This window comes from Cololabis saira, chromosome 15, assembly GCF_033807715.1.
Source record: "Cololabis saira isolate AMF1-May2022 chromosome 15, fColSai1.1, whole genome shotgun sequence".
NCBI lineage: Eukaryota > Metazoa > Chordata > Actinopteri > Beloniformes > Belonidae > Cololabis > Cololabis saira.
In genome coordinates this window covers 36,808,293-36,816,731 of record NC_084601.1, presented here as the reverse complement: position 1 = coordinate 36,816,731, position 8,439 = coordinate 36,808,293, and positions in this window count along the sequence as shown.

Genomic DNA, 8,439 nt, shown 5'->3' with positions numbered 1-8,439 from the left:
AAACCGTAAGACACGCAACACCTCATTTAAATACTGCAGTTTGCACCTGTTATCAATTGCGCACGCAATCTTAGTTGATCACCCGCAAAACACACAACAACAGCATGCGCAAACTTTTTCAGTGCACACGCAATTTAGTACTCTTTATTTAGGATCTTAGTAAATCGGGCCCAGTGAACGCTAAACACACTTGTATGCATTACTGTAGACACCACACAGGAGACGAGACTAATGCTGTTGACAATGTTATTTTTTTTTTTCCATATACTCAAGCCAACATGGCGAAAAAAAAAAAGCATTTCCCAGTTTTCATGAACATAACATTTTATCCTGTACAAAAAAAAAACAAAAAAAAAGAAAACACGGCACATAAATTGCTACTGTTGGTCCGTTCTCCTTGCTGGATCTGGCCAGAAAATTTCATCCACATCACAGGCGATATCCTCATTCGCAAGACAGCGGGGAAAGAATCGCCGTGCATGCCGTATCCACCCCTGTATGGCTGTGGCCTCAATCTGGTCACAGGCCTCCTCCATGGCCTGAATGAGGGCTCCCCGAGCCAGGGGGGCAGATCGTAAACCTTCCACCGCCATGCAGAGAAAAATTCTTCAATTGGGTTAAGAAATGGAGAATATGGTGGCAGGAAAAGGACTGTGTAATGTGGGTGCTGCGTAAACCAGTTCTGAACCAGTGCAGAGCGGTGGAATGAAACATTGTCCCAGGTGACAATGTATTGGATCTGCATGTTATTTATGATTGTGAGGTTGTATACTCTGTCCAAAAATGTAAGGATGTGAGGTGTTTTATACGGACCCATGTTGGCATGGCGGTGGAGGACCCAATTCTGGGTGATTGCTGCGTAAAAGGTGATGTTACCCCCACGTTGCCCCGGGACACTAATAATTGCCCTCTGGCCAATTACATTTCTTCCCCTCCTTCTGACCTTTGCGAGGTTGAACCCCGCCTCGTCTATGTAGATGAACTCATGCTGAATGGCCTCAGCATCCATTTGTAAAACTCTCTAAAATACAGTGAAAGACAAGATTGTATAGTTCAGCATAGATTTAGTGTACAGTACATTTACATGTAAAAAAAAGGTTATGTGTGCAGTATGCAACATCAGAGTGCTAAAGTGAACAATACATACTTCCACATACTCATGGCGCAGCTGTTTGACCCTCTCTGAGTTCCTCTCAAAAGGCACTCGGTAGATCTGTTTCATTCGTACCTGATGTGCCTTCAGGATACGAGCTATGGTGGACAGAGAGACCAGATTCACATTCTGAAAGATAATTTGGTCTTCAATAATTTTGGCCTGGATTTCATCAAGCCTGATGGCATTATTTGCCAAAACCATATTCACAATCTCCCTCTCCTGCAGTGGTGTGAAAATGGGAGCCCTTCCTCCTCGTTGTACTCAACCCTCAATCCTATATAAAAACTAAATACATGTAACCTACTGTAAAATGTCACAGGAAGGGGTATCAAAAGTGCTGATATGGGGTGCATACAGTAAGAAGCTGTAAACGGGTAATTTTTTTACCTGTTTTCCAGTCTGAATGCCCTTATGACAGATGCCACGGTGAATCTGCTGAGATTTGGCTGGACTCTCAGTCCAGCCTCCCTCAGCGTCAATCCATGGTTCACAACATGGTCCACAAGAGTTGCACGAATTTCATTGCTTAAAGTTGGACCTCTTCTCCTTTCAGCTTCACCTCTTCCTGCTTGAAATCTTCCTCTTCCTCTTCCTCTACCTCGGCCTCTGGCACGGCCTCTGCCTCCTTCTCCTCCTTCTCCGATTCCCCCTCTCATCCTCACTCTTCCTCTTCCTCTTCCTTCCATTTTGGTTAAGTTTGGTGAAATCACCTGCTGCATTTTTATAGTGCTTAAACCTGATTGGTGTGTCTACAATTAAGCAATCTTGTGTTTGCACACCTGATGGCAGTGTTCAATCAACTGGCTCATAGGTGTGGTAATTTGGCAGTTAGTGCTTTAGAAGTGCAAGGAAGTGACATCTTGATATACTTCTGTGTCTAATGCATAGACGTGTGTGTTAGTGTTTCAAATCACTGTATTGTTTTGCACAAAGTGTGAATGGACTCATTGTGCTTACAGTGGTGCAAATCTGGGGCCGAGTTTTGCTCCTTAAGTGTAAGGTTTTGATAATTGGGCAAAACTTTAGATTTTAGTGTTTATTCAATCGTAAAAAACTGTGAAGTGGCACTGTTGTAATTATCCAGCCTGGAGCGCCATCTTTTGGCCATTTTGAGGAATTGTTTGATTTTGGATCTACCGGTGGATCCCTGTGTTTATTGTGAGGCGTGTACTAATATATTGTTTGTTTATTTGTCTTTGTATACTGCAGATAACCACTACGACCTGGGGTCCGTTTCACAAAGCAGGTTCAACAAACTCTGAGTCTAATCCTGAACTCTTAGTTGATCTACTCTGAGATCGGAAACTCTGAGTTTTCGGTTCCAGAACAGCGGATTTGAGTTAATTTACTCAACTCTAAGTAGTTTCACCTGGAGTTAAGCGGATGCGCCACAACTATCAAAAGCCAGCATCAATTGAGCCCCGATTCGACGAGCCACCATGGCAACCGGCGACAACAAAATATCCACCTACTTTTTTTTTTTTTTTTTTTTTTTATTTAACATTTCAATTTACAAAATTGCATCTGAAGATCCACATACTTCACGCCGTGTCCTTTTTCACCCGAATTGGAATTAGAGATTTTAATGCGTGCATATGGTGAACATGTTTTTCGAAAAAAGAGTAACACCGCAGCACAGAATATAATATAAAATTAATTTAACAGATCTCTACATCATTCACCTGCAATCCTGTGGAACTCCTTGATGGCTTGGACAGGTTTATTATAATAGGCTTGCCACCCGTCCCTTGAAATACGGAATTGTTCCGTAATTGGGAATTAAAAGTTGCGTTCCGTATTGAACCCATACAGACACATATTATGCCAGGGTTCTCCAACCCTGGTCCTGGAGAGCACCTATCCAGCATGTTTTAGATCTTTCCCTGCTTCAGCACACCATGATACAAGGAGCTGTGTCAGCAACAGAACTGTCCGGACCTTGATGACAAGTTAATGACGACCCTTGATTAGAATCAGGTGTGTTTATGCAGGGAGACACCTAAAACATGCTGGATAGGTCTCTCTAGGACCGGAGTTGGAGACCCCTGTATTATGCTCTTATTTATTCATGTAATAATATACAGGTGGAGGTCGGAACATTTGAATATATTGCAAAACTTCATTCGTAGTAAATTCAACTTAAGGTGAAACAAATATTATTTCCCACTACAAGCAAAGTGAGATATTTCAAGCCTTTATTTGTTATAATTTTAATGATTATGGCTCACAGTTTATGAAAACCCCAAATAAAAAATCTCAAAAAAATTAGAATATATTATGAAATCATTAAACAATTCAATCATCAAAATTATAACAAATAAAGGATTAACATATATTGCTTTGCCTGTAATGAGACTATGTATAATGTACATGTATTACGTGGTCTGATAACATCTCCCGACGAATATTTAATTCTCTGCGCATTAATTCTGCACCTTCATCAATTGTGTCTTCATCAAAAGGACATGCCGTGTTCGTGACAATGGACTTCTAATATAAATACTGACTCTGTTTTTAATGACAGACGGCAGAACTTCACCAAAACTCGCCTGCTGACTGAATGAATGAGGAAATCAAATGTGCGTGCGGCTCTGAAAGAGCACCCGATACCCACGTTGTCATTCCATTGAATAGGCGCATTATCAATGATATCATGCCATATCTTTACCAGTATGTTCGGTAGATTGATATCACAATGTTATTGTATGTGCTGTCAAAGTGACCGGTCATAGGTCCAAACATGGCCGCGTCCCGGGTCCCGGGTCCCGCTCCGCACCCCCCGCGCTGGACCGGGTCCCGCGTCCCGGGTCCCGGTCCGCCCCCCCCGCGCTGGTCCCGCGTCCCGCGTCCCCCCCCCCGCTGGTACCGGGTTGTATCCGACAGGACCCGGGTCCCGGGTCCCGGATCCCGGGTCCCGCTCCGCCCCCCCCGCGCTGGACCGGGTCCCGCGTCCCGCGTCCCGGGTCCCGCGTCCCGGGTCCCGGGTCCCGGTCCGCCCCCCCCGCGCTGGTCCCGCGTCCCGCGTCCCCCCCCCCGCTGGTACCGGGTTGTATCCGACAGGAGCTCCGCTCCGCTAATTCAGCTGCGCCAGGCAAGCACCACATAAATAAGAATGTGTGTGTGTCGCGCCGCGAACACACACACACACACGCGCATGTCGGGATCCGGTACCGGGTTTGTAACCGACAGATTTGGCTCAAAATCTCGGAGAGTGAAGCTGATCAGACCTGAGACGTACCCCAGAAATCTCTGCTCGCAAAGCGGCCAGGAACCAGGTCGATCGGACCGCTTTGGGAACCAGGAAGTCGGGCTGCAGCAGCGCCCATCACCGCGGCTTTAACCGGGGAAAGTGACCGGTTCCGACCAGCCGGGACCGGAGGAGCCCGCCTGCACTGGTAGTAGGGGCTCCCGGGGAAAGAGCACCGGCATTTCAGCCGGATTTGCCCCGGGGATGCGGCGATCGGACCCCGCAAACACACGGCAGGTCCATCCTCGGTTCCGACATGCAAAACACACGCGCTGCAGAACACACACACACAAGTGTGCTTATAGAGCGGGAGCAAAACTTAGTTTGGTTGTATTTTATTTCACTTTACACATCAAGCAAATCCTTAAAAGTCTTCATCATCTGTTTTCGCATTAAACAGCTCAGTGGATGGTCTCATTCACGTCGCAACTCACGGGTGCTTCACCCGCCCCCTTCTCCCTTTACCGTTCTCATTGTGGGCGGCCTTACATTACCGTAATTCAGGTAATAGACACGGCGCACTGTTTCTTAAGGCGCCCGGGACATTTAAAAAAAAATAAATAAAAAATGTGCGCCTTATGGTCGCGAAAATACGGTATGTTGCAATGCAGAAGGCCCTTTGCTAGGATATTTTGGTCTCGTGGCTGTACGACTTCCACAGAGCTAGTTGGCATTGCAGAGGGTTTACAGAGTTGAGACTTGGCAAGCCCAATTTAAGCCCCATATGGAGGCCACAGGTCAAGTTTTACTTGGTTTGGTCAAATATTGTGGCAACGGTGTCCGTTCGAATGTTGGAAAAGGTGACCTTTCAAAGCCCCGCCCATCGAAAAGTACAGGTCTGATCTGCACCAAACTAATGTCTGTCTGATCATGGGATGTCCCCAAACAACATATACAAAATTCAGACTCCTAGCTAAAGACCTAAATTGGGCTTGCCAAGTTTCAACTCTGTAAACCCTCTGCAATGCCAGCTAGCTCTGTGGAAGTCGTACAGCCACGGGACCAAAAGATCCTAGCAAAGAGCCTTCTGCATTGCAACATAGTCAAAAATCAGTTTCCCAGCTCAAAGCGTGAATTATTCAAAAAACACACAAAAAAGGCCCGAAAAAGGCACCACACACGGTGACCTTTGGCACTTCCGAAGGTCGCATGGGTCTGGACCTCGGCACAGTGGATGAGAGTCACCTCCTGATACAGAGTCTAGAATTTCAGCTTCCTAGCTCAAAGCGTTAGTGAACTATGCAAAAAAAGACACGAAATGGTCTTAGCAGGCCGAAAAGCAACAGACGCGGTGACCTTTGACACTTCCGAAGGTCACACAGATCTGAAAATCCGCACAGTGGATGAGAGTCACCTCCTGATACAGAGTCTAGAATTTCAGCTTCCTAGCTCAAAGCGTTAGTGAACTATGCAAAAAAAGACACGAAATAGTCTTAGCAGGCCGAAAAGCAACAGACGCGGTGACCTTTGACACTTCCGAAGGTCACACAGATCTGAAAATCCGCACAGTGGATGAGAGTCACCTCCTGATACAGAGTCTAGAATTTCAGCTTCCTAGCTCAAAGCGTTGGTGAACTGTTCAAAAATAGACACGAAATAGGCCTCATAACAATACATAACAAACCTCCTGTGTCTACTGAGCATTAATAACATCTCATAATCGAAGAAGAACTAATTAAAACGGATGTCCTTAACATGAACCTATTGTATTATTGAATTATCAAGGACACTTTTGTGTTTTTGTGTTTAGAAATGTTAAAATAGTTATATATAAATTAAAGCTGCAAGCAGCGATGAACGGGACCTCGCGCGTGCAATTTGACTTGACTGATGATGATGATGATGATGGTGATGGTGATGATGATGATGGTGATGATGATGAGGATGATGAGGATGAATGTGATGATGATGATGAAGAAGGTGATGGTGGTGATGATGATGAAGATGATGGTGATGATGATGATGAAGGTGATGGAGGTGATGATGATGATGATGATGAAGGTGATGATGATGATGATGATGATGATGGTGGTGATGATGATGATGAAGGTGATGAAGGCGATGAAGGTGATGATAAAGATGATGATAAGGATGATGATGATGATGATGATGATGATGATGATGATGATCACATATTGGCCAATCAGCTACTAGTATCACTTCCGCCGTAGGCTCTGCGTTGTTGTAACGCGGAACCATAAATCAGCCTGGAAGTTACACGTGTCATTTGTTGATGTTTTTTCCAGGATTCTGATTGGCTGGCATGATGCTCTCAGCGTAAAACAACTCTTTTTTTTCTCACAATCGAAGGGAAAAACATGAAAATTGGTGTGCAGGAAATTAACCCACTAATGTTGTGTAATTAACAAGGATACAGCGGTGCTTCTGCCTTAAGAAATGTTGCAGATATCATTGTGAAAATCGCCGTTAACGTCAAAACGGACAGTTCAACAGTGTGTGTGTGTGTGTTTTTTTTCTCTCGCACCGGAGCCACTCATCGTCTGCGCTCCGGGACCTCCCACTTTACAAATTAAGCACTGGGCCTGGCATATATTTTAATAACGGGGCCATGCAAGATAATTGGTGGTTTTATTACTCAAAGGAAGTAAAACAAGCACATGGTTCATACATTTCCGTCAATAAGATCCATTAAATGAGAGTAAAATAACCGAAATATATTTCTTGCTATGAATATGATAAAATCTGCTTTTCATGGCGAAACTATCTTAAAATATTGCAATTTAGACCGAGAATCAAAGAAATGACAGCAATTTTATTTTTCCTCCACAGCCGAAAACTTGAAAGTCACGTGACAGAAACGAAACCTAACGAAACCTATTAAAATGAATGGGCCACGGAACGCGTTCACATCTCACGTTTTAGGAGGGCAAATCGTAACATTGGCCACGTTTTGCAATGTGGACCAACGTAGCCTGTACCACGTTTTCCTGTGAGACTGGGTTGAATAATTTGCTTCTTTCATCTATTTAATTGTACTGTAACCGTTTGCAAAAAATAAAATAAAATAAAATAAAATAACATCTTTCAATTCAAGGTCTGCTCAGAGGATTTAAGCCCATATAAGCTTATTGGCTTGAGGTCCATATTAACTACATAAAATATTTAGGCCTTCTATATAGAAAAAACAATGTCAAATTCTTGCTGGAAATGTTAAGAAAATGCATTTAATTTCCGCGAAAAAGGTTTAACTGTCGAAACTTTGTTAAAAGTATTAATAAATCATAAAGAATACAATCATAATGTCGGCCATGTTTGGACCTATGACCGGTCACGTGACAGCACATACAATAACATTATGTCAGCCTTAAAAATGGGTGATATCAATCTACCGAACATACTGGTAGGCCAGTAGGTGGCCTACTGGCCTAAAGATATGGCATGATATCATTGATAATGCGCCTATTCAATGGAATGACAACGTGGGTATCGGGTGGAAAGAGGCGGAGACGCAGAAAAACTCCAGGTTCATTGAGATAAACCTGGTCCCGACCAGGTTAGATTCAGAGCGTCTGTTACTACGGTAACTGACCGAGAGCTTAAGTTACCTCTCTTTGTGAAACGGGCTAGAGTTACTCCTCTTTCTCTGGTTTGAGTTACCTCCCTTTGTGAAACGGAAAAAAAAAGAGTTTCCCTCATTTCAGGGTTAACAGACTCAGAGTTTTCACTAAACCTGCCTTGTGAAACGGACCCCTGGAAACACCCTCAAGACCTGAAGTAACTGCAGTCGTTCTGACATATAGAGAAATATACAGGACTGTCTCAGAAAATTAGAATATTGTGATAAAGTTCTTTATTTTCTGTAATGCAATTAAAAAAAACAAAAATGTCATACATTCTGGTTCATTACAAATCAACTGAAATATTGCAAGCATTTTATTATTTTAATATTGCTGATTATGGCTTACAGCTGAATGCAGAATGTATGACATTTTTGCATTACAGAAAATAAAGGACTTTATCACAATATTCTAATTTTCTGAGACAGTCCTGTATATTTCACACATACTTTTTAGCT